This window comes from Suncus etruscus, chromosome 4, assembly GCF_024139225.1.
Source record: "Suncus etruscus isolate mSunEtr1 chromosome 4, mSunEtr1.pri.cur, whole genome shotgun sequence".
NCBI classification, from domain to species: domain Eukaryota; kingdom Metazoa; phylum Chordata; class Mammalia; order Eulipotyphla; family Soricidae; genus Suncus; species Suncus etruscus.
The window spans coordinates 85,788,544-85,815,466 of NC_064851.1; positions in this window are offsets into that span (position 1 = coordinate 85,788,544).

Below are 26,923 nucleotides of genomic sequence, written 5' to 3' on the forward strand. Positions count from 1 at the left end.
AGTTCGAATCCCTGTGTCCCATATGGTCCCCCGTGCCTGCCAGGAGAGGAACTATTTCTGAGCATAGAGCCAGGAGTAACCCCTGAGCACTGCCGGGTGTGGCCCAAAAACCAAAACCAAAAACAAACAAAAAAAAGATATAATATTCACATTAAATTATATATATATATATATATATTTCATTCTGCTCCTTATATTAAATCTTATTTTTGTTACTTTTCTGAGGTAAATAATCAACATTTCTGGACTTTAATTTTTGCTGGTCCATTTAATAGTCCATCAAAAAAACCCTCTAGAATGAAACAAGGAGGAATATCATCAGATATTTAATCTATGGATTTTTAATATTGTGTAGATAAGATCTCCACTGATAGTTTCCTCTATCCTTAAAACCTTTTTTTTACAATCAAAATAAGGGAAATAATAAGTAAAAAACACATTAGGGAAAAAATTCTTTACTGTTCTATTCTGCAATGAAAAATTAAGGGAAATTATTTCTTTTCCTACATAATTTTACATTAGAAATTCACATTTACATTGTATGTAATTTTATTTACAACAACATTTGTCAAGCACAAGCAATACATTTAATTATTTCACTAAAGAATAGAAACATTACACATTATGTTCATTTACTAGTAAGGAACTTTGGAGAAGAAATAAAACTGTAAGTAATAAAAATTGTGAAATTATTTATATTCTGCAACAAACAAAAATTTGTTGCAGGACAAGGTAGCTGTTTTGTAATAAATAAAATAAAAGTAAAACACATTTTGCTTTTTTTTTTTTCAAAACAACTATATAATTTCACTTAATTTTTTTTAGAAAACATATTGGCCTTTTATAGCTTGTGGGAAAAATCATGTTTAATGCAGCTTCAGCTGAAAATAAGAATTGCTCATAAATGAAAAGAGACAGATTTTAAATGAAGGAAAATGCTAAAACATGACAATTTACCATTTTTATCAAATTTTTGTTTTGAAGCTTATTCACAATCAAACTACTTTGTTATTAGTTATGAATAAAAGAAAGAAATATAATATATAATAATGACATAAAATATTATGTTAATTTTTGTTCTAGGCAAATTATTATTAAGAATGGAATCTACTATCTTGACTCCAAATATGTAACAAAAGACTCTATGGTAATGATCATGAAGTAAAAAAATGTATAAATAACATAAAATGTATTTCTGTGAAAAAGGAAAGAAACTTAGTTAAAATTTAAATTTAAAAAATAAAAAATATTTTACACAATATATATTCAATATTGAGTAGAACATGCTTATAATAAAAAATAAATAAAATTTGAGCATGAGCCATAGCACTTGCTTTATACATAACCACGCACGTGGCTGACCTAAGTTCAATCTGGAACTGCATATGGTACCCTGAGAACCATCAAAAGTGATCACTGAGCACAGAGCCAGGAGTAAGCCCTGAGAATTATTGAAGATAATTCTGAGATATTGAAGTCCAGAAACCAAAGAATATTAGAAGTTCTTATAAATATTAAATTAAAAATTGTTATCTTAAGTTTAATTAAGATTCTGTTTTCCACCCTTGACTGTAGTACTTTCTACTAAAATACTAAATAGGAAGGAAATACATTGTATCTGCTGTAGGCAGCTTCTGTCCTACAGCTATCAGTGAGATTCCAGTGAATCTACTTTAGGGAGAGTGGGTTGCAAAGACGGTGACATATGAAATATAAAATAATGAAACCACACACAGAGAATGTGGGGTCAACACGTTTTTCTGGCAGGATTGCGACAAATTTAATTTTTTGAGCAGGGGAATTTATAGGAGTAAAATTAGCCACAGGTGAAGAATATTTATAATCACAAAGCAGAGTACAACAGTAACAATGCCTAAGATATGGGTGTGACTGTAAAAATTCTAGGTTACAAAGAGAAGGTTACAACTCAAGGTAACTCTTTGCAAGCTTACTTTAAATGCAAAATTAGGATTAGGAGGGGGTAGAAAATATCTAGGAACTTGATCTTTACTAGACTGGACTCTATTGTTTTAGAGGTTAAGTAAAGGGAGGAGCCAAATCCCCAAAAATGAGTTTCCCTATTTCTAAAGGAGGGTCAACAGTCATTAGCCAGGATCTGCATTCTGGTTACGCCCTTGATTACCAGAAACTGCAGCTGCAAAGACATATTTGAAAAAGAGAGAAAAATTATTGTCTTTGCTTTTAGGGCTGGCTATTATCCAGAAAAGAGGTTCTCAAATAATCTTTGGTGCTGGAATTTCTGAGCCAAATTATTTGATAGAGGCCATAATTTTGTTTGATATTTACAAAGGAGAGTAGCCAAATACTGACTGAAAATGTAATGCCAAGCATCTCTTTTGAAATTCCTCACCATCCAAGCAGGGGAAAAAGGCGTCCACAGCGGGCCTTTTGAGGAACCCCATCGGGGTTAATTTAGTTCTCCCCACCAGGAAAATCTGAGAATACATCTGGTGGGCTGAACCCCCCCAAAAGTTTAGTTATGCCCTGGCATGTATCTTGGAAGACCACCAAAATATTACCAATTTTTTTGTTTGCTCAAGATTTTGCACTGAGGGGACAGAGGAGTGGCGAAAGTGGTAAGGAGTCTGCCTTGCCAGGTCCCTCAATTCAGGAGCAATTTCTGAGCACATAGCCAAGAGTAAGAAACCAAAAAAAAAAAAAAAATGTTTTTATAATTAAAAAAAAAAAAAAGATCTTGCACTGAGTGATGGGTATATATTGGAAAAAAAATTTTGTATCTATAACATTTGTGGAAATAAAATGTATTCTTCTATGAACATTATTTGGATCACGTCCTAACATAGTTTCTGTTCTATAATTAAGCTTCATATAACTAACATTTTTCCCTTTAGTCTTTATTTTATACATATTAGGATTTTACTAAATATCTTACAACTCAAGTAATTGAAATATGATCATGATGTATGTATGGCAACATATGTAACAAATAGTCATATATTTAGTGTAGATATTAGGAAAGGATTTGATTCAAAACTTGACAGCATAATTCCCAGCCATGTAATCTATTAAGTTATGCAACTCATGTAAATTATTATACCTTGTATAGATTAAAGTTCTTCTATTTAAATAAGGGATGATGATAGTGAATTTTTCATAGAGTTATTAGGAAATTGAAGAACACTTGCTACAAAGTCCTTAGTTTTATAATTTGATTATGAGCTTAAGCCATTAATACTCAAGAATTTCAATAATCTCAGTTAATTTACTATTTAAAAGCACAATGTGAAATCTTATTAAATTCTTGAACATTGTATCCATGTTTGAAATTATTGAGTACAAATTTTGCTTTTTATTTTGGATTTTCTCTCAAAGAGCACCTCAGATAATTCAATCAGCATAATAAATATTAAAGTTTGCATGAAACAGTAGATGTATTAATATACATTTACAATATCATTTTTAAAAGATGTATTCTGTTACTCAGTTAAAACTTCTCAAACCAGTGGCTGTTTATGAACTATCAGATCTTTAAAAATTGCTTCTATCTTTTTTAAAAACTTGATAGCATCCTGAAGAACAATTTTACTGAATAATATTTAACTAAAAATAAATACTCAACTTATGATTTTACATATAAAAATAATACTGACATAAATATTCTTTGCTTTATAAATTTTTATTACATTAATTAAATCTTGGAACTAAGCAAACACTTTAAAATAAAGCTGAATAAAAATTAAATCTATGATGCCTTATCTACTATCAGTGTTTATTGAGGAAAGGTATAAATTTCAAGTGGTACACACATGCCTAAAATAGAAGGCTCTGGTTTTGATATCATTCACTATATAGTTCTCAGTTAAGTAATGGTTTTGTGCCTGATTAACATAGATCCATCTGATTGGCACCACTGAGTCAAGTTCTGTCTGACCCAGGTAGTGTCTAGCCAAGCACCAATCCAACTTACTGGTACTACTGGATCAAGCATTGTTCAGAGAGAGACTTCTTCCTATGCCCCAGCACCTCTAGCCATGGATCTCATATTTCTTTAAAGAAAAATTAAAATGAAATATATTAAAGCTAACAAAACAATAAAATAATTGTAAAATCTAAAAAATTCAAATATCAGTGTAGTCATATTAATAGGTAGGCATGATGCATACATCAATAATGCACTAGCCCCAAATGTGAATACCTCAAGAATAACAACAAAGAATAACTTTCTAGTCATCTAGTCATCTAGTCATCTAGGTCAGTATTCATCAGTGATCTCTGCCACTTCAATACATTTCTTTGGACACACTAGTTGTTAAAAATTGTACATCAGGGGGCCGGAGAGGTGGCGCTAGAGGTAAGGTGTCTGGCTTGCAAGTGCTAGCCAAAGAAGGACCATGGTTCGAACCCCTGGCATCCCATATGGTCCCTCCAAGTCAGGGGCAATTTCTGAGCGTTTAGCCAGGAGTAACCCCTGAGCATCAAATGGGTGTGGCCTGAAAAAACAAAACAAAAAAAAAAAATCTACATCAGTGCTTATAGTGGAGGAAGAGAAATAGAGAACTTAAACCTGTTTAAAAATGCCTGGGCCTGAAAAATGATAAAATTTTCCACCCCGGTGTAACTTGTTAGAAAATCACAAGGTTCTATGTAACAACAAGCAACTAAGAGAGATAGAAAGAAAAAGACAGCACATGCATTCATGCTAATCAATAAATGTCTCTGCTTAAAGAGCTAAAATCAAAGTAAGTGTATTTCTCACCACTTCAGTTCCTCTGAAGGATATGAAGTTCTTAGAAACAAAAACCTATCCTTGCTTACAATATACAATCACTCTTCTATTCCCTCCGGTCAGCTGAGATAAAGGAATGAATGTGCTTATGGCTCAAGAAATTTAATTATTTTTTTCTAACCAGTTATATTTGAACTTGTCAGCCATGTTGATATTGAGTAATTGCCTATATATCTTGTCTTTCCTCACAATTTGATTTCTTTTCATAATGAAAGCTCATGGAATTTGTTTTTTCCTTTGGTGCAGATGTTCCTCATTTGATGTTATAAATGTGCTACTGAAAAGTTGTGTGTAAATCAGATTTTTATAAATCAAATCACATTCCCATTAACTTTATCTTTGTTTCTGCTTCACAGTAGCTCTGAACAATTTATCTTTAAATTAGTCTCCATTTTACAGAGAAGAGTGATAGGTCAGAGGTTATTTCCCAATAGGCTGGGATAAGAATAGACCTCTATCACCAGGATGTGAACTGTTTGTTCACATTGACATGCTACTGGAGTTCACTGGGAAAGTTGCTCAAATTATTGTTTTAGTTTTAATAAAAAGAAAAAAGAAAATATGGATTGAAGAACAAACTACTAATAAAAACAATATACTTCTATTTGAATGCTATCTGACTAATAGATATTAATCTTAGTGTGCAATTCCTATTTCTGAAAAACAGCATGCTAGCACAGAGCACTGAAATATGAGTCTAATAAAATAAATGATCTATCCCATTTCATAAACTGACCTTATAATAAAGAAAAATTCACATTGAAGTAAAGGAAAGGATAAAAGTTTCAAAAGGAACTTAACAAAAGTATTGAATAAGTTTTCCATAAATGTATTCTGAAGTTTGTTAGCACATCACTAAGAAATTAAACAATGATTTTTATTGAAAACTGAACAGTAAAAATCTCTTGCCTTTTTCTCATTATCTTTTTACCATAAAGTGATAGAAAATATCTCTGGTGATATGAAAAATAGTCAGTTCAGCATTAAAGAGATTTTTTAATCTATTATATTATTGTAAGTTTATTATTTTTGTAGCTGTTTTACTCTAATAGTCATTTGCCAATCTATGTGATCTCTTATAAATCTTAAGTTGAGTCAACTTAAAATGCCACAAATCAAAAATAAATAATAATAATAAAATAAAAAAAAATGCCACAAATCGTCTTTTGTATGTATTGATTTAGTACACCAAAAAAACTTGTAAAGAATTAAAATACTAGGGGCTAAATAACACAGAATATAAATGCCTTTGTAAAAATAACAAGTTGCAGAGAAAATACTGAGTTCTAATAGCAGAATTAGTGGGCCCTGCAAGCTTAGGTTTCATTTTATATTCCCATTTTCCATGAATGTATTTCCTACATATGTAAAAATATCCTTTTTTCGAGTTATATATTATTAGCTATGCTCCTTTTTCTATAGAACTAAGTACTATTTATTACAAATGTAACAAATGTGTTTGAGAATAGTTGCACATAATTAACACATAAAACTGAAGCTTTTATAAATATATTAAATTGGAAGTTAAAAACAGAGGTGTGTTTACAAATTAAGAAAAAATTAGGGGCCAGAACAGTGGCACAAGTGGTAGGGCATTTGCTTTGCATGCGCTAACCTAGGACAGACGGAGCTTGGATCCCCCAGCATCCCATATGGTCCCCCAAGCCAGGAACGATTTCTGAGAGCATAGCCAGGAGTGTTACCAGGTGTGGCCCCAAAACAAAAACAAAAACAAAAACTAATTAAATTTATAGGATTAAATTGCTTAGTTTAAATTGTTTAATTTGAAATAACTGAAATTGAAAAAGATTGGAAAATTTATTAGGAGCTAATAGAGCCAATTTCTTGTCAAATATATAGGGAACTTGGAATGTACAATATCTAAGAACTTTCTGGAGGTCAAGACAATAACTTCAGAACCCCTGAATTTGACATTTATTACTGAACATGAATATATATTAAGTATAAATTAAGTAGGAAAATAGAAAAGGTAGCTATAGAGAAAACAGAAGAAGAATGGGTATTAGAGATAATATGGAACCAATAAGCTGAATAATTTAATCAAGAAGTAACCATCCTCTATGTTCCACAATAGTGAAAGCATTCATAAATCATTGTTTCTTCTGATGACCAAACTAAACAATGTTGCACAATTATCTCATGAATAGTTACCAAAAGCAATCCCTATGTGAAACCCCTAGGTTTCTGGGGACTTTATAGAAATAAGTTGCTTGGGCAACAGAGTGGCCAGAAGCCCTGGAAATCTATAACAATATTAGGCTTGGTATAAAACATTCATTTTATATATCTGATATATTTGCTTTTCCATTAGAAATAAGTTTGGCATTATCTTTTTTCAAAGAAAATCTACTTGTCCAAGTACAGAATTGCTAGGTCAAGGATATGTAAATATTCCATTTTCCTACATGGTAAAAAGTTGCTTTTGAAAATGTATGATCCCACACTTGCAGAAAAAGCATCTGTGTATTCATCTACTTCTCAGAATTGCTATGATCTAATTCTCAAATTTCTACCTACAGAGTAGACATAAAGTATAATTCATCATTATTAATACAATGTTTTCTAATTCACCTAGGGGATTTTCTTTGTAGGAATGCTAAAATTTTAGTTTGTTCTCTATATGCCATTTTATTGTCCTTTGTTGTTGATTTCATTTGACTTAGTGCTTTTCAAAATACCTGTATGTCTCCCTGACCTCTATGCACCATGAACCCCAGAATCTCAGCCTACCTCTGGAATCCAGGACACACTTGTTGTAGCCAAAATCACCTGATGAAGCCAAAATATAGGCATTAGCCTCTTTTTGTCATATAGGTCGTCGAGGGCTCTGATAGCCCCCCCTCCCAATGCCATGTGACACTTCTCATGGCTATTCTGAAATGGAAAGTGTCTGCACTTCCACTCACCTTTTGAACCCCAAGCCAGATAAACATTAATGCACTGACAATTTCACTACTTCAACTCCAATAACTCTAAGTATTTCTGGTTAAGATATCTTGTTTCAAGTACTTCCATAATTATGCTCTATGAAAACAGAATAATTAGTTATTCATCTGTTTAAACACTGAAATTGCATTCTAGGGCACTGACATTTTTAGAGTAACAAATTATAGAGGGCAACAATTAGCTGAGGTATTGATAAATAAAACAGTTCAGTTGTCAGAAGATTGGGAATCTGCTGCTAGATCGCAGAGCCCACAAATCTTTAAAAACAATAAACAATTTAATTTGCATGTCCTAGCAAACAGGAATGCTAGTCCCAGAAAATTATTAAGTTTAAATAAAATTTAAACCTCAGCAATTAGGAACTTAAAGCAATGCTGCATGCATTGGCCATGGGAAAAAACAGTCATTAAAAGAATAATTCAGCCAACTAAAAGATGAATTGATCCAGAGTATCAGCGTATATACAAATAAAATTGAAGGAGTTAAAAAATAAAATAGTGAGCCATAACAACAAAAACAGCAGGCAAAACAAAAATCTTTTGACTATCAACCATTCATAATAAATAAAAAATACCCTCAGTGAATTAGGGGTTGATGGAACTTTTCTCAAGATAGTAAAAGCCAGGGCCGAAGAGATAGCATGGAGGTAAGGCATTTGCCTTGCATGCAGAAGGACAGTGGTTTGAATCCCAGCATCCCATATAGTCCTCCAAGCCTATCAAGAGCAATTTCTGAGCCAGGAGTGACCCCTGAGCGCTGCTGGGTGTGACCCAACCCCCTCTCCAAAAAAGATAGTATAAGCCATCTTTTTGAAGATAAAATGCTGGCCATCACCAAGAATAACATGACAAAAGAAATGAGATAAATGAAAGAAAAAGAACATGAACTATGTGATGGACAATAGCAAGAGGAATATCTTCAAATCATAGAAGCACTAGAAGGAGACAAATGGGAAAGAAGAATGGCTAGCAGAAAAAAAATACCAAAAATATTCTTGATCTCTGTAGAGGCATTTGCATATATTCAAGAGGGCCAACCTGTCCTAAACATGATAGACCTAAACAAAACAACACTTGGCATAGGGGGGAGGAGCAAAAAAAACCAACAAGAACACGGAGACACAGTGTAAAAACTGGTAAAATCAAAAGACAAAAATGACTACTTAAAGCAGAAAGAGGAAAAAATTTCTAAAATATAAAGTATACAACATAAGAATCACAGCAGAACTTCCATATGGTATCTAATAAGCCAAGACACAGTAAAATGGCATATTCTAGATAACGTAAAAAAAAAAAAACTACAGGTAGAATCCAATTCTATTCCAAGATATCATTAGACATTAGGGAGAAATAAGAACCTTTCAAAAGAGAACAACTTCATTTGCAACAACTAAACCAACTGTAATAATAAAAGGACATATGTAAGAAATAGTTTCATGCAAAAACAACTAGATTCAACACAAACATATGCAAAAAAAACCAACATGGCATATTTTATTATTGTCTCTCAATGTCAATGAACTAAACTTTTTTATAAAAAGGAACAGAGTAGCTGGATGGATCATAAAAAGAAAAATCCAATTGCTGCCTACAGAAAATACATAAAACTCACAGAATAAATAAATAAAAGGGTTGAAAACAATCATACCAGTCAGTGGAAGTAGCAATTAAAAATATGGAATGGACATACTTATATCAGATCAAATATAATTTTAAATAAAGCCAGTAATTAGAGACAGTGATGGACTGTCTCTAACCTACTAGTTAAAGGAATAAGAGCTCTAGAAATACTATCATCAACATTTATGCACTAAATAAAAGCCCAGAGAATTTCATAAAGATTTTTCTAACAAACATAAAGAAACACATTTATGGAAACACAATAGTAATGAGAGGCATCAACACCCCACTCTCACTACTAGACACATCAACCATATGAATAAAATCAGTAATGAGACAAAAGTCCTAAATTATTTACAAAAAGACCGGGACCTATTGGTCATATATGGGGTTCTTCATCCTCCATAATAAGAATAAACATTCTTGGATCTGAGAGATAGCACAGCAGAAAGGATGCTTGCTTTCACACAGTTGACACAGATTCGACCCCAGCATTCCATATGGTCCCCGAGCCTGCCATGAGTAAGTTCTGAGCACAGAGTCAGGAGTAACCACTGAGCACCACCCAGTGTGGCCTAGAAACAAACAAAAATAAAAATGCACATTATTTTATAATGCACAAGAAACATTCTCCAAGATAGTTCAAATATATGGCATAACTCAAACATATATAAACTAAAAATATGTAAATTGTTCAAAGTAGCTTCCTGACCATAATGCCATGAAAATAGAATCTGACTACAGAAAGATGATGGAGAAACTTCTAACAAGAGGAAGCTGAACAAAACACAACTAAAAAGCTATTGGACAAAGACAAAATCAAGGAAGAAATAAAAAGATTTCTTAAAACTTATGACAATAGAGATACAAGATATCAGGATCTATGTGATACAGCAAAAGCTGTACTACTGAAGAAATTCATAGTATTGAAGACCTAAGAAATAAGAAAAAGTCCAAATCAAAAATCTAAACACACATCTCAAAAATATGGAGATAAAATAGCAAACAAACTCAAAAGGTGTTAGAAAGGACATAGTAAAAACTAGAGCAAAAAACTACATAGAAACCAATAAAGCTATTCAAAGAATCAATGAAAACAGGAGTCAGTTCTTCAAAAGAATGTGATAGATAAGCCTCTAGCTAAATTCATGAGAAAATAATAAGTGAAAATAATCAAAAAATTGAGTCAGAGATGAAAGGGGAGAATTACAAAGTTTTTAAATGGGAGAACCTAAAGAAGAAATGAATAGATTCTTAGAGTTATGTAATTTCCCAAAGCTGCATGAAAGGAAAACAATCTCAAGTTAGGAAACTGAAACAGTAATTAAGAATCCTTTCAAAAACAAAAGTCCTGGTCTGATGTGTTTACTGCTCAATTCTATCAAACTTTCTGAGCAGATTTACTGCCTTTAGTTTGTAAGCTCTTCCAAAACATCAGACTCAGGCATTCTTACTAAAAGCTTCTATGAGGCCAATACTGCACTGACAACAGAGACATTCCCAGAAAAGAAAATTTCAAACTAATCTCCATGATGACTATCAATACAAAACTTCCTAACAAAAATTTAACTACCTAATGCAACAATATATCAAAAAAAATCATACACCCCTCTCAAATGGGATTCATCCCAGGGTGTATTAATATAGTATGCCACATTAATAAAGAAAAACCAAGAACTATATTATATCAATCAATGTAGAAAAAGCTTGTGACAAGATCCAGCATTCATTCATTATGAAAACGCTAAATAAAATAAGGATAGATTGTTTTATATAAAAAATGAAAGCATGACAAGAAGTAAAAAGACTCTTCAACAAATGTTGCTGGGGAAACTGGATAACTGTGTAAAAAAGTAAATCTCAATCCATGTCTCAAACTTTACACAAAAGTTAATTTAAAGTGGATCAAAAACCTTGAGATATAGCCAGAAACTTTAAAATATATAGTGCTTCAAGATCTGGAGCTCAAAGGTGTCTTCAATGATCTCATAACTCTGGCAAGAATAGCAAAGTCAGAAATAAACAAATGAGATTAGTACACTAAAAATTTCTGCCTGGCAAGAAAGGCATCTCACTGAATGGGAAAATAATATTCACATGCAGCACTTCAGATAACATTCAAATATTTTATATGTCCTGGATATCAGTATTTGAAATAATAAATAAAGACAAATTTTAAAACCTTATAAATGGGGAGAAGAAATGAATAGACACTTCTCAGAGAAAGACAAGTTGGTCAACATGAGGCACATGAAAAATTGCTCAGCATCACTTATCATTAGGGACATACAAATCAAGACAACACCAAGATATTATCCCACACTAGTGAAAATGTCACATATCAAAAATAATAAGAACAATCTGTGCTGGCAGGGGTATGGTGAAAAGGGAACGCTCATCCATTGCTAATGGAAATGTTGTGTGTTAACACCTTGTGAAAAACATTATAGAGAGACCATCAGTAAACTTAAAATTGGGCTGACCTCTGACCCAACAATTTGACTTTTGGGTATCTACCACAAGGATTTAAAAACATGTATTAACAGGAATGTGTACACACCACTAATTCATTGCTGCATTTAGTACAATCACTAAGATATGGAATCAACCTAGCAGTCCAACCACAGATGAATAGATTATGAAGATGCAATATATACACAATGGAATACTATGCAGTTGCAGAGAATGATGATATAGTAGTGTGTTTGCTGCAATCTGGGTGGAACTTGAAGATATCAATTTGTGTGACGTAAATCTGAAGAAGATAAACAAAATTGTCTATTTCGTGTATCTATGGTATATAGAATAACTAGATAAATTAATGTAATGGAGTAAAAGTTGGGATGCCTAGATCATCCTTAATTCCATTTGATCCTAACACTAACTGAGAGACGATAGGGACAGGTAAAGAAATCAAGGCAGGAAAGAATAATAAAAGAAAGGAAATTAATAAGGGAATAGGTATCAGGAATCCAGTTATATTGATGATGTGGGAAAGTTGTATAGCTGCAAATTCATAGCACAATCTCACAAGACTAAAAATGTGAGGTTTAAACTGGAACCATCAAACTTTACAATGGGTGGACAGTGGGGATAAAATAAGAGAATACAGGTGAATGGTGTTGGCACTAGTGAGGGGTTTGATGTAAAAATATTATATGCTTAAAACTCCACTAACAATAACTTTTAATTCATTGTTCTTTGATTTAATTAAAAAAATTTAAGTAAATCACTGAATTAGATGATGACCAATTCTAAGAAAAATGGTGGTGAAAAAGTTGTGTGCATTTTATGGCTGAAACCCAATTTCAAGCATGTTTGTAACCATAGTGCTCAAATAAAGAAATTATAGAATAAAAAAAAGAAGAAAAAAGATTATCTCCGTTTCAGAGTTATTCTGTATAAAAATTACAACATTCTGTTTTGATTGCAATCTTGTCATCATAAAAATTAATTTTATTAAATAAGAAATTTTATTAAATAAGAAAGTAACATTTTTGTTACTTATATTACTTGAAATATAGTGCTCTTTAGCACAAACCTGGTATAAAAATCGATTTTGATTATTTTAATAGTGAAGTCCCATGTCAATAGTCTGATAGAAAATTTTCAATAAATTGATGCAAATAAAATTTAGAAAATATTAAATACTAATTTATATTTGCTACTTATATTATTAAAGTATGATATTGAACATTTTGTTGCATATAAAATTAATGATATAAACAATATTATTACTATACGGACACTCAGAAAATTCCACACCTCTCAGTCATAACTCTATAAGAATTTACTTTTGAAATAGTCATTCTGTATTAAAAGCTTACTATGCTAACCTAGATGAATATCTGTGTAATGATTATATATAACATCATGTCATGTTTCAACTTTGAATAATGAACTTGTTTCTAGACTGTATACTTACCTCAACTAAGCTAAACTATTATCAGTGCTATTTTTTTTTTTTTTTTTGGTTTTTGGGTCACACCCAGCAACGCTCGGGGGTTACTCCTGGTTCTATGCTCAGAAATTGCTCCTGGTAGGCTTGGGGGACCATAGAGGATGCAGGGATTTGAACCACTATCCTTCTGCATGCAAGGCAAACAGCCTACCTCCATACTATCTCTCCAGTCCCAGAAAATCTATTTTTAAATAACCTTTAATTTGTTTTAATATTTATCATAATATAAAAATTAACTAATTGAGGCATTTTGAGTAAAATTGATGCTTTGGCATATTGGAAATCTTAAAAAACAAAATATTTATTTTTAAGTTTTATCCAAATTAAAGCAAATGCTGCATTTATAAGTTTTATTTCCATTATTCATCCTCATCAATGCCAATATTTAACCTGTATTTTTTTTGTTTGTTTTTTAGCTTTTTGGGCCACACCCAGTGGTACTTAGAAATTACTTCTGGCAGGTTTGGGCAACCATATAAAATGCTGCAGATCGAATACATTTGGCCGTATGCCAACCCTAACCCTAACCCTACCTACTGTACTATCACTTCGACCTCAGCCTATTTTTTATGCTTCAAGTTAAATTATCTTTCAGTGAAAACCCCGATTCCCAAAATTATCTATTTCATTAAAATTGAAATTAAAATTGTTCCAACAAATTTTGAAATTTTATCTATAAACTTTTATAAATGTGTATTATCAAGATTACTATCCTTTTGAAAGTTACTATTTACTGTGTAACATGCATAGCAAATTATAGGAACTATAAACTTACAAATTTATACTTTGGCTATTTAATGTTATATGCCATAGAAAATGCCCTTACTTTTTTGTTGCTATAAAGTATTAAGATCTTTAAAACATAGAATATAGGGACTGGAGAGATAGCAAAGAGGTAAGGCATTTGCCTTGCATGCAGAAGGACGGTGGTTCAAATCCCGGCATCCCGTATGGTACCCTGAACCTTCCAGGAGTGATTTCTGTGCATAGAGCCAGAAGTAACCCCTGAGCGCTGCTGGGTGTGACCCAAAAATCAAAATAAATAAATAAATAAATAAATAAATAAATAAATAAAATATATCAGATAAATAATGCCAGGCATACATTTATATTATTAAAAACACATTATATTTTAAAACATTTATATTATTAAAATACATTATGTTATTAAAAAAAAGGTTGTGACACATACATTTTTTCCTTTAAACAATAGCTAGAAATTTATTTTGTAGTTATATATTATTGAAATAACTTTCCCCAATTGGAGAATGGTGGAAGGTCTTGGGCATTTTTGTGATGGTAAAGGTACAATAAATTTATATATTAGAATCTTAAAAGTTAACATTGTTGTGACCATGTTCACAAATTATAATAGAATTTTAATTAAAAAATTAAAAACTATAACTTGCACCTCCATAATCATTTTTCTTTAGCATACAGTAGTGATTATTGACAACTTTCATCTGAGCTCCACTAGATGAACATTATGTGAAGACAATACAATCACATTTAATGCTGTTTTAGACTTTATAAACTCAGTGTTTATTATGTCACTGAGTACACTTTCTTTCAGCTAGAGCTTCTTTTTTATGGCAAGGCTTTCTTGATGGAGAATGATGTTGATTTACATTTTCAAAAAGCTTCTTCTTTTAAATAATACTCCAGGATGTTTTCTTGTCATTTCAGCTGTGCTATCACATCACATGCCTCTATTAAACTTAAACTTCAAAATACGTTTGCTGACAATGCAATTCAACTTTGTTTTATGATTTCAGAGGAAGTTGTGTTTAGTAGTAATAAAGCAAAAAAAAAATATCCGCCTTCATATAACCATAATGTGTTTATCTCACATATGCTGAAAGAATTTACAAACTAGCAGTATCTCTGCAGCAAACAAGTTTCATTTAATTTTTGTTTTTCTTTATTGGCTCTATGAGTTAGCTTTCTATATCATTAACCAGATCCTGAATATATATATGTGTATATATATTTATATATATTTATATATATATATATATATATATATATATACACACACACACAGCGAGGTTGTTATTATCTAGAGGTTGTTATTGCAAAGTAGTTCTTGACCTACATTCTTGCTGTAAGCAAACTCTTTCAGAATGAGTAAGCGGTGATTTCATTAGTCTTCTAAACACAAAAGGTTACTTTATAGAGACCGACAGATCATTAATGCTTACATGTGACCTATTGTATCATTTATTAGTTTTTTTTAATTTAAAGCTTTTTATCAATTATATCTTTTGATTTTTGAGTTATTTCCATTCATATATAAAGGTCAGCTCAATTCCAGAATCTTCTTTATTAACCAATACATTGAAATTAATATCCAATAGATTAACACTTTGCCTCTTAATTTATATATATTCAAATGAAAATTAAAAATATTTCTATTAAAAAGTTGTATAAATACTCATCATCTTCATTTTTAGATTGTTTTTAATATTGCAAAGATATCAACAGTTTTTGTCAAATCTTTCTGCTATATTTAGAAATTACATATCTCTTTTGACAAAAAGAAACAAAAATGTATGCACCTAATGGTTAAAATGAAATACTACAAGTGTTTTATTATTTAATAATACATATTTATCTATTGATGATGAATCATAATACTAAATTTATTATATAATAATAAATTATAAAATCAAAATTATAAATTATAAAGTTAACACAACTTTCATACTTGCTACAATTTTCCTGAAACAAAAAGAGTTCACTTACATGAAAACATTTTTGTCTCCAAATCCCAGTAAGACATGGGATTTGACTTAATGTAATAGATTTAATAGACTGGGGCAAATAGAAAGTCACCTGGACTCCCCACCAGTAGAGGAGATGATGATTTAACAAGACACAGAGAAAGTAGGAGATTGCAGATCCTCAGCCTGGTGAATGCCTTCTACTACCAGCTACTACAAAATACCTAGTAGCTGATTCAAAACATATAGAAACCATTCAAGCAGCTTCTATATGTCAGATCTACCAAAAAAAAAAAAATCCAAGTTTTTGTCACTGTCATCTAGAAAAAAAGAACAATATTCAGCTGCCCAATAATTGCTCTAAAACAAGATTCAATAAGCTTACCCACATGTGAAAAAGGGTGGGGGGTTCAATTGTTCAATTTATTGTTTCTAACTTCTATTATGGACAATGAAACCATGATGCATGGGCAGATAATGCTCACATGAAGAGAAAGGAGATAGTTCTGTGAAGGGTGAAAGAACAGAATAGGCAGTGAAAATTTTATCTTACTATGCAGTGATCTTTAAAATTATACTGAAAACAAGCAGAAGAGCATCACTTTTTGTCTTAGTTTTTCTTACTAACCAGACCTTTTTCATCTACTGCACAATTGTATATATGAAAACTTCTTTATAAAGGAATTTTAATTTTATTTATATCTCTATCATTTATCACTCGACAGATTACATAGTACATTTCATGTTTTTAGTTAATATTTATTTAAAAAGAAATTATGTGGGTGAGTAAATATATGAATTAATAAAAAAGTAATAAAATGTGGAAGAACAGTTTTCTCTAAGAAAATTAGAGACATTAATTTTGTTTGCCTTCTTGAATAGGCCTCCATCAATATAAAGTTAAATTTTATCATCAAGATGTGAAGGTACAGACTAGAAATCACAAAAGGACAGTGATAGAGATCCACTTCAGTAGTGGATGAAGAGGTGCAGTAACTTTGTATCGAAATCATAAACATGAATACTCTGTAGTCATGTTACCTTTACCTCAATTACAGTAAATATTTTAATGGATACTGCATTGCCTAGCCCATATGCCATTTATATAGATTTATATGGATGTACCATACTCTTATACTATGTTTGCATTTTGGGGGGAAAGTTTTAATACACAAACTTTAAAATGTTGTCATTGTATCATTTTATTTTAGTTTTTTTTTGGTTCTCAACTTCAACATAAATGAATGAATTAGCAGCATGTTAAAAAAAATACAGATACCTCCCTCTTTATTCCTGAAGATTTTCATTTAGATTTTGAGTAGGACCCTGACACTCCATGCTTCCTACACATATCTGTGACTAGGGGGATGAAAGTCACCAAGGTCATTTGGGAACAACAGCTATAGAAGAGAAGTACAGGCTGCTTTTCCTGAACATTATTAAAGAAAAGAAGTACTGCAAAGTAAAAAAGAGGACCTCAAAGATATATACAGATGTAAACAGACTATATCTATTGGTGGTAAATCAAATTTGCCAAAGTTTTAGATATATTTAGCTCATTCAATAAACTCTAGTATAAATACCTATATAAACTGAATAAAAATATAAAGAGATTTGAATTATCCTAATAGATGCATCAAATCTCTTAAAAATGAACTGCAAAAATCACCTAAGTTAGGTGAAGAATCACTTTGTAAATAGAAATCATTCACACAATCTGTTTAAAAATGCCCTCATTCTCACAGCTTTAAACACATGCTCACATGCTGCCCTAGTTTGAATCTGTTGAAATTCAAATGACATATATAATCTCAAGAAAATAAATGATTTCTTGCCTAACGTTCATAAAAAACTTTCCAACTCTTATCCAGTGGCAAAATTTCAAAATTATGTTCCACCTTTCCCTGTCAAGGAAATTTTCACAATACTTTTGATAATATTTATATTTTCTTTCTTCATTAGAGGACTGATCCATAATTCTACAACTATAAAACAATAAAATCAACAGTATAAATTATAATACCTCAAGATAAAGTTAGAAAAATAATAAAGTAATAAAATCTTAAAATGTCATGATATTCTTTCATTTCTCCATTCTGATAATACACAAAGTCATTAAAATAGAGAATATCACTTAGCAAGGCTACTTTTTTAAGTCTCTGAAGCTGCTGCAAAAGTCACTCTATGTGAGTTCCTGGAGGTGCAGTTACTGTCCTGATAGAGGAAATCTATTCTTCTTCACTCCTCAAATAACCTTATGATGCAATTTGTCAAAATCATTTTGAATTCTAATTTTCAGAGCAATACTATCTATAAATATTAAATTGTAGGGTTGCCCTTTCTTTATTTCCAATTTTACTTTAAACTCAAAGCAGAAACTATGGCCTCTAAAAAGACAACAAAAATATTTCATCCTTTTTTATCATCCTACTTCAAAGCAAAGGTGGTCTTGTTCATTCTTTTCTGCCATTCATATATGCTTTTCACAGTTTTTGCAGATAAGCTTTTAGAATCTCTTGAATCAGGCCTGCAAAGGTGTTTAGTAAATAGACACAATACCAGGCCCACCCATTCCAAGTTGAAACTCAGAAATCTCTGATCTGATTCATAGAAGTTAACTTATAAAAATAAAATGTCCTGACCTGTGTAAATATGCATGCTAAATTTTATGAGCCTCTTGAATAATACAATTATCTCATTCTACCCACAGTTTTATTTCAGTTATAAACTTTGGGCTAAATGATCAATTAATATCTTTTTAAATTTAAGATTTAGACATGGTTAGAACTATCTTAGTCAGTCATTTAATTTCAGAGGAGTTGGTGAAAAGAAAGGACTTATAACTTTAAAACCAATTTTTGTTCTTATATGATGTCCATATAATAGCATTCTGACATATTTTCTGAGAGAAGTAAAAGAAAAAACTAATAATTTCTATTTTAAAATACTAAGTCAAATTCAATTGTTAACTTTATTTCTAAGACTAAACTACACACCAATTAGCAGCATGCCAATAAGTTCTCAGCTAATAAAATGAAGCTGAGATTTGTGAAAATGTGTTGTATTCTGATTAGTCAATAGCATAGATTCTGTCTGAGATCAAAATTAAGGGTTATGTATAAAGGAAATGGATTCCTGGGGAATATAAATATTATGTTGCTAACTCAACAGAGATGTTTCAGCATTGCTTGATAGAAAATCAAAACTTTTCTTTAAGATTCTGGTAGCATCAAATATAAAATTTCTTCTAATGCAAAGTCAGAGGTAATAAGGTTTAGAAATACATTAAAGGGTAAGTTTCATGCTCTTCAAGCTAGAGACTCAGTTTTGATTCCTTGATTTTCATGGTTCTCTAAATATTACTGGTTGAACAAATGCTGAACATAGACTCAGGAGTCATCCCTGGTCCCAAAAGAAAAGAAAACAAAAGAATAGCAGAGAATCTTGAAGAAAGAAGAAAGAAGGAAGAAGAAGAAGAAGAAGAAGAAGAAGAAGAAGAAGAAGAAGAAGAAGAAGAAGAAGAAGAAGAAGAAGAAGGAGGAGGAGGAGGAGGAGGAGGAGGAGGAGGAGGAGGAGGAAGAAGAAGAAGAAGAAGAAGAAGAAGAAGAAGAAGAAGGAGGAGGAGGAGGAGGAGGAGAAAGAAGAAGAAGAAGAAGAAGAAGAAGAAGAAGAAGAAGAAGAAGAAGAAGAAGAAGAAGAAGAAGAAGAAGAAGAAGAAGAAGAAGAAGAAGAAGAAGAAAAAGAAGAAGAAGCAATATGAATTGACCCTCAGTACATAGGAAAAAATTGGTTGATACTGTTACACTTATAACTGGGCTTAAATTTTTGTGTACTTACTACCTCTTTTAACCTGAAAAATATATGATAATAAAACACTTGCCAGAAATATACAGCTGTTTTTTAATGTTTTCAGTTATTGAGAAATTATAATCCTTTTATTGCTGCCAATTTTTTCACAATCTGAAAATATAGTTAGGTGAGCCCAGAGAGGATTGAGAAACCAGATGTTTAGGGCATTCTTGGTGATCATGAGCCTGATCTAGGCTAGTGTCCATTCATAGCACTGTTAACGAACTAGAGTTCTGTGATAGAAATGAGTTCATATTTTTTTTCTTTTTAAAAGAAGATAATTTTGATTGAAACTTACTTAGAAATAAGTTAGGGGAAATAAAGAGAAGAAGTTTATGTTAAAGAGAGAAATAGATTCCTCAGACTGCAAAATATCTAAGAGACATAAAGATAACTAAGTGAAATACATATTGAAGGGAGAACATGGGCTTGAAGAGCAAATTGAATTTAGCTTCTTATAGATATCCTAGGAATGGAGCAAAATTCCAGTATCTTGACATATAAATAAAGTTAACTGTAGAACTGGAAGAGAAGCCCTCAGAATAAAGCACCAATTGCAATTTAAAGAGTCTAAACAGATTGTCTTAATGTGGTGTGGTTGTCACATCCCACTCAGGAGGGGCACACACCAGAAGGTGTAGTGCTCTCCTGAAAAGGAATTATTTGCCCAAAAGGCCCGCTTAGAGCAGTCAAAATCAGTTGATCCTTTGCGTGGACTGTTTGGCCATAATTCTAAAGTGGCTGTAACTATCTCTCTCTTTATTTTTAACCATTACTAAAAATCAGGTCTTGATAAATTCTTTCTAACAAAAAAGGACAGTACAAATCCCACCAAAAGTCTCCCATTAACCAGCTCTTGTGATTTTTGCTACTTTGGCGCCAAGATCAGGTTTTTCCAAACACTTAGCTCATGAAGTAAATTTCAGTTTTCCCCTGCTTACTCAAAACAAAGTAATTTTCAGTTTTCCCCCAAAACTCTAAAACATTTCTCTCTCTTCCCACTTCCCTGAAAATTACCTGTTTCCCCCTGCTTACCCAAAACAAAACTAACCCAAAACAAAACTGCCTTTTCACCTTCAGTATCGGTTCTTTAATGTGCTAATATAAGCCAGGGTCCTTCATTCTTTTCCCAGTTTCTTTGATGTCAAAAATTTACACCCTGCATTCCAAACCTCAAACCTTAAAAGCAGCCAGCTCAAAAAATAAATTTGTCTTCATCTTTCTAGACGCAAGTCCCCACGCTTTTGTGTGTGGTCATTCATTTTTTACAATATTGTTCTGTAATTTCGCCATTTCGTGTACCCACTCTCTCCCCATGAAGGATTCCCGACCTCCACGAAGAATCTGTTTGCAGGCGCTGAAGTCTTGCAACAGAATTGGCTCACAGCATGTGGTGGAGTAAAGGAATAAAACTAGAAGCTCTCACATGTTTTCTAAAAAGATCATGCCCAGTTGCACAAAAGTTAGCTCATACTTCTCGACTTCCTTAACCAATAAAGATAAAGTTCCTTATAAGGAACCAGGCACTATTGCTGTTCTCTGATTAAGGATTGGACACAACAATGCATATAGGGAGTATTTCACTGAAATGTGTCTGTGTCTTTCAGGGACAGGTGGGTGATATACAAATGAAAGAAAGAATGCAAACAAGTTCAAAATCTGATCAAAATTTATCCCTAATAAATAATAGGGACTGAAAAAGGAGGAATTCTGGAACTTACGTGAAGGCAATAATGACTGGCTCAGAAACGCTCTGCCATCAAGAAGAAAGATCAGAAGAGCAATTATTTTATTAAAAACCAGAAGTAATATACTGCTGAGAATAAAGTAATCAACATATGAAAATCATCAAAACTATTTTGTAAAAAAATAAAAGGAGTAACACTGGAGAAATATTTTTTAGTTGGTTGAGGACTGAAAGAAATTTGACTACTGTTTGTTTCTATAGTATTGCCAAAAGTAGTAGTAAATTAGCAAAATTTAATATCAGAATAGTATTTGTATATATAAAATGTAGAGTATTTTTGTAAATAAAGGAACTTGGAGAGAAGGCCAAAGGAGACGATTGGACAGAGACAGTTGGATAGAGGTGGTTGGGAAGAGGCAGTTGAACAGAGAGGGTTGTGGGAAGAGAGAGAGGATGAAGAGGGAGAAAAGAGAGAGGAGAGGGAGAAGAGAGGAGGACAAAAGAAAGAGACAGAGAGAAAGACAGAGAGAGACATAAAAACAGAGAGACAGGGAGACACAGAGAAAGAGGAGAGAGACAGAGAGGAGAGAGGAGAAGAGAAAAACAGGAAAAGAGAAGGAGGGAAGAAGAAGAGAGAGGGACAAAGAGACACAGAGAGGAGGACCAGAGACAGAGAGACAGAGAGACACAAAGAGACAGAGACAGAGAGAAAGACAGAGAAGAGAGACAGGAGAGGAGAGAAGAGAAATCGAACCAGGGAGGATTAGGCTCATTTGGCCAAACCTTTTGTCCCCCAAAACCTCTTTGTTTGGATCATTTATTGCGGCCGATTATTGCAAGGTCTCTCCGAGAATGGGAGTTGGTCTCTCAATTTGGGAGATATTTGGGGATCCTAGATATATTAGCAGTGGACTCAATTTCATGCCACATAAAATAAATTTTTTTCCTTTGGTTTTTGGGCCACACCCAGTGATGCTCAGGGGTTGCTGCTGGCTACAAGCTCAGAAATCACTCCTGGCTTGAGTGACCATATGGGACGTGCGGGGCGGGGGTTGGGGGGGTAGTTGAACTGTGGTCCATCCTAGGTTAATGCATGCAAGGTAGACACCCTATCACTTGAGCCACCACTTTGGCCCATATGAAAATATTTTTAATCTTTAAGTAAATATATTGAGTGGGAATTTTTATTGTTTTTGTTTATGCCACACTGGCAGGCAGCATTCAATGGTTGCTCCTGGCTTTGCTCTCAGAAATAACTCCTGGCATGTCTGGCGTACCATATAAGATGCTGGGGATCAAAACAGGGTCTGCCTGTGAAACGCAAATTCCCTACCCACTGTGCTATTGCTCCGACTCCATCTAAGTGGGTTTTAACTGTCCTTGATATTATAAAATCCGTGTCATTCAATACAAGATATTTCTTAAGAATGTTCACAAAAGGGGCCGGCGAGGTGGCACTAGAGGTAAGGTGTGTCTGCCTTGCAAGCGCTAGCCAAGGAAGGACCGTGGTTCAATCCCCCAGTGTCCGATATGGTCCCCCCAAGCCAGGGGCAATTTCTGAGTGCATAGCCAGGAGTAACCCCTGAGCATCAAAAGGGTGTGGCCCGAAAAACCAAAAAAAAAAAAAAAAAAGAATGTTCACAAAATAGTTACTCATTTTAAATATAACTTCTGTTTCTTACAATTATTTTCCTTTGATGGTTCATTAATTCAAGTATAGATAACAATATTGAGTATAATTTTAAATACCATAATTCAATTAATTTTTCAGCATTATTGTATATAAGATTATATACTGAATTTATATGTATATTATGCTCATAATAAGTTTTTACCACTTATTACAAATTATACAATTATTTATAAAATAAAATGATAGAGTGTGAAGATTAAAACATTTACTTGACATTTAAACACTTCTTAAAATGCTGAGGACTACAAGACAGGGAATGGAGCTTAGCATCCAGGATTTCTTCCTCAGAGGAAGAAAAAAAGAAAGGAGAGGAAAGGAGAGGAGAGGAGAGGAGAGAGGAGGGGAGGGCAGGGGAGGGGAGGAAGGAAGGAATGGAGGGAGGGAGGGAGGAGAGAGGAAGAGAGAGGGAGAAAGGGAGAGAGGGAGGGAGAGAGGGAAGGAGAGAGGGAGGAAGAGAGGGAGGAAGAGAGGGAGGGAGAGAGGAGAAAGATAGAAAAAGGAAGGGAGGGAAGGAGGGAGAAAGAAAAGGGAAGGGCAGGAAGGGTGAAAGAAGGGAAGGATGGAGGTGGAAGGAAAAGTGAACTCAAGTGTTAAAATAGTTTTCAATAGGTTTGTGACATGAGGCTGGGAAAATTCACGAAATTACGCCTGCCCAGTGGGGCCCGAATGTGAAAAATTGTGAGTGCTGCTTGTGTGTGTCTGTCTACTGTCCTGTTGCATCATTCTCTTGGGAGGCTCCAGAAGAGGCTCCAGAAGAGCACTTTGGCTCTGCTTCACTAAATGGGCGTGCGCTCTTTCTAAGAAAAGAACACCATTGCAACAAGAAGAAAAAATAACACTAAGAACTGTGCTGAATCACTGAAGCCCAGCATTTCTCTCCGGACTGTCTTCTCTGCTGTGTGCTCAGGCCTAAGATTTGATCCTGTGTGAGGCTTCATCCACGGAGGACTCCACTCCCTTAGAGGCAAGTCGACCCATCCGGAAAGGATGGAGCCAGAGGAGTGTGGCTGCCTGCATCATTTAGCCAATGAATACCACCACAACATGTAGAAAAACCCACAATATAAGTGTGACAATGGGGAAACAGTGCAGGCCAGCATCAGACATAGAGAATGAAGATGACAATTCTGATGACCAGATAATGACCAACCAACAAATCAACCTCTCAGATAAGGACTTTAGACTAGCAATATGGAAGATGCTCAACGGACTCAAAAAAAACCATGGATCAAGTTGAACAGAACATTAATATGAACCAAAAAAATATGAAGACAGAAATCTAAAAACTCCAAACTGAAATAACATGTCAACTAACAGGACTAAAAAACACAGTTAACAAAGTGAATGACAAAATGGATAAGCTCTGGGACAGGGTATCAGAAGCTGAGTATAGACTTGGTGCTGTGGAAGATGAGATACATAACAATTCCATACAGCAGGGGAGATTTGAAGAAAAACTTAAAGCAAATGAACAGTCAATGGAAAAATTAGTCAAAGAATGGGAACAGATGAAAATAGAATTCTATGATAAGCTCAACAGAAAGAACTTAAGAATCAATGGAGTCCCAAAGAAAAGGAAGAAAATTTCCAGTAAGAATCAACGGTCAAGAACATCATTAAAGAGAAACTTCCAGAGCTAAAGAATAATGTGATCAAATCCTGCATACTCGAAGAGTACCAACCAAAAGTGACCCCAGAAAAACTACCCCAAGACACATCCTAGTTACAATGATGAATCCCACAGATAGAGACAGAATTCTGAAAACAGCAAGATCAAAAAGGGAAATTACATTCAAGGGAGCATCCTTGAGATTTACAGCAGGCCTGTCACCAGAAACACTCAAGGCCAGAAAGCTGTGGTGGGATACTGTGACAAGACTGATTGAAATGAATGCTTCACCTAGAATACTGTACCCAGCAAAACTCACTTTCCGGTTTGACGGAAGAATACATGGTTTCAAAGACAAAAATCAGCTCAGAAACTTTACAGGCTCAAAACCAGTAGTAAGAGAAAAACTGAAAGACCTAATTTAAGATAAGACTAACCAAAAGACACACCAAATTTTGATATAAAGATAGCATTAAATCCCAGGACAATTATTTCTCTCAACGTCAATGGACTAAATGCACTGGTTAAGAGACACAGAGTGGGTAAATGGATCAAAAAACTCAATCCAACCTTCTGCTGCCTACAAGAAACATACCTGAATAGTCAGAACAAAGATAGACTCAAAATAAAATGCTGGAGAAAAATTATCCAAGCAAACAACACCCATAAAAAAGCTGGAGTGGCATACTAATATCAGATAATGCAAACTTTATACTCAGGAAGGTTGTAAGGGACAAAGATGGACATTTTATATTACTCAAGGGGTATGTAGAGCAGGAAGAAATAACTCTCCTAAACATATATGCACCGATTGAGGGGCCAGCAAAATATTTAATACAATAGTTGACAAATCTGAAAAATAATATCAACAACAACACAATAATTGTGGAGGACCTCAACACGGCTTTGTCAACACTGGATAGGTCAACCAGACTGAAACCCAACAAGAATATACTAGACCTCTGAAAAGAGAAATGGAAGAAAGAGACCTAGTGGATATATATAGGACACTCCATCCCCAGAAACCTGGATACACATTCTTCTCCAATATACATGGGATTCTCCAAGATAGACTATGTGGTGGCACATAAAACATACCACCATAATATCAAGAGAATAGAAATTTTGCAGAATACCTTCGCTGACCACAAGGCTCTGAAATTATTTCTGAATTCCAAAGGGACTCAGAAGAAAAACTTTAAGACCTGGAAGTTAAACAGCCTCATACTCAATAAAAAGTGGGTCCGAGATGAAATCAAGGCGGAAATCGAAAGGTTCCTGGAAACAAATGACAATAAAGACACAAACTATCAGAACTTATGGGACACATAAAAGCAGTACTGAGAGAAAAATTTATAGCTTTACAAGCATACATCATGAAGGAAGAAGGAGCTTACCTGAGTAACTTAATGACACAGCTAATAGAACTAGAAAGTGCTAAACAAAAGGACCCAAAAATAGGAAGACAGAAGGAAATAACAAAGCTGAGAGCAGAAATCAACGAAGTGGAAAACCAAAAAAACAATCTGAAAAATCAACGAAGGTAGAAGTTGGTTCTTGGAAAAAATAAACAATACTGATAGACAACTGGCAAACCTAACAAAGAAAAAGAAACTTGATAACTCATATTAGAAATGAAAAAGGAGAGATCACTACTGATATGACAGAGATTCAAAGGGTAATCAGAAACTACTTTGAGAAACTCTACGCCAATAAAACTGAGAACCTAAAAGAAATGGATAAATTCTTGGACTCTTTTAATCTTCCACGGTTGAAGGAAGAGGATGCAGCATATCTAAACACCTCCATCACTATTGAGGAAATTAAAACGATAATCAAATGTCTGCCCAAAAACAAAAGCCCAGGCCCAGATGGATTCACTAATGAATTCTTTCAAACTCTTCAAGAGAAACTACTACCAATCCTGGCAAGACTCTTTCATAAAATTGAACAAACTGACACACTTCCAAATAGCTTTTATGAAGCCAAAATCACCTTGATACCAAAACCAGACAGATGATATGAAACAAGAAAATTACGGACCAAT